The following is a 1,572-nucleotide window of genomic DNA, read 5'->3' as shown; positions in this document are numbered from 1 at the left end:
GTTTATCTCCTCAAAATCCCTGCCTGTTATCCCTTACACTACATCCAGCCCTCTATTAAGGGCCTCTGGTGTCAGACATAAGAGCCAGAAAAGACATTGTCGGTAAATTTGAGACTATGTACTTGAACTCGGGCATCTTGCACCATAATATAAACAGAGATGATACATTTATTTAAAGAGATGTATGAAACATAAAACAAAGGTTGAGATCGTCTGATTGTTGCTGACATTGCAGAAACACAATTAGAAATGTAGCATTTTTGCAGGAGTTTTGTGTGCACAAAATACACCTCAGAATTCAACTTATTACTTGCACTCTATGCGTTTTGTATCTACAGATTTTAGAATGTTTTTAGGTACTATATCATTAACAAATTGATTTGTAACACAAATTATTCCCTGTGTTAAATGCACTTTTGTGATGAGACTTGGCAAGCATTTTGTGCAAGAAGTGCAGTTTTCTACTGTGGGTCTTGGCCAGCATTTACGGGGATGTACCTTGGTGACATTTGATGAGCATTTTCTGCATGTAAGTGCATTTTGTGCGAAGTGATTTAATGCGTTTGAGTAAGAGTATATAATTATTCATTGCAACTTCATAATGGGACATTCAAAAGGATGTTTATTTTACACTTTAGGTAATACAATTGTCAGGAAATGTACAAGATCTAAAATGAAACACACTGCATGATAAAAGATGAGTGTAAAACACTGTAGAATCAAAACATGAATAGCTTCACAGTACAGCAATCATGTTTATATCTCCTTTTTTGGCAACTAAGTTAATATGCACATCAAATGCTATTCTACAGGCAAATGACCTGCATGCAAATTCATTTAGTAAATGAATGAAATATCTACAGGCATGTTTTCGTATCTATGAAATATGCAGAAGTACAATGTTATCCAGAAAATAGATTAAATTTAATTTGAGTAACTAGGAAAAAGAAAAAGAAAAAAAAATAATTTTAGATATTTGCTTTTTGTCTGCATCAACAATCTGCCCACAGCAGTCCGATAATATACATTTGTGATCAGGCAGTATATTAACACTATTTGCAATGAAAAAAGGATAATCAATTTATAGTTGAGTTGTTTGTTGAATGTGGTATCTAATTGCACATGCCAATATTAAAAATACACTGTGTATTTAAAGTTATGAGACAGGCCTCCCAGAGATGATAAGTTGTGTTGTGTGTCTTGTATTGCAATAACATACCAAGCACCTGGCAAAGACATCAATGTTAACTGCCCCACGGGTTAACATTCATTTACTTTATGTACTATCTACCTGCAGGAGTAGGTTTCTGTGAGCTACTCTATGGTGCATGTCTGTGTCGGGTTTTGTGGATGGGTTTTGGAGTGTATCTGTAGTTCACCGTTGAGTTTTCCTACAAATACTATGTGCATGCATGTGTCTTTTGTTAAACCAGCGATACCTGGCCAGCCTTCATCACTGATGACCCAACAGAAACCTTACATTGTTTTCAACTGTATTTTCTCATCTGTGAGAACAATTAAAATACATTGATGCAAATGAGGGAGAGAAATCTAACTTTGGCTTCTTTCTTC

Source organism: Scomber scombrus, chromosome 17 (assembly GCF_963691925.1).
Source record: "Scomber scombrus chromosome 17, fScoSco1.1, whole genome shotgun sequence".
Lineage (NCBI taxonomy): Eukaryota > Metazoa > Chordata > Actinopteri > Scombriformes > Scombridae > Scomber > Scomber scombrus.
This window is presented reverse-complemented; position numbering follows the sequence as displayed.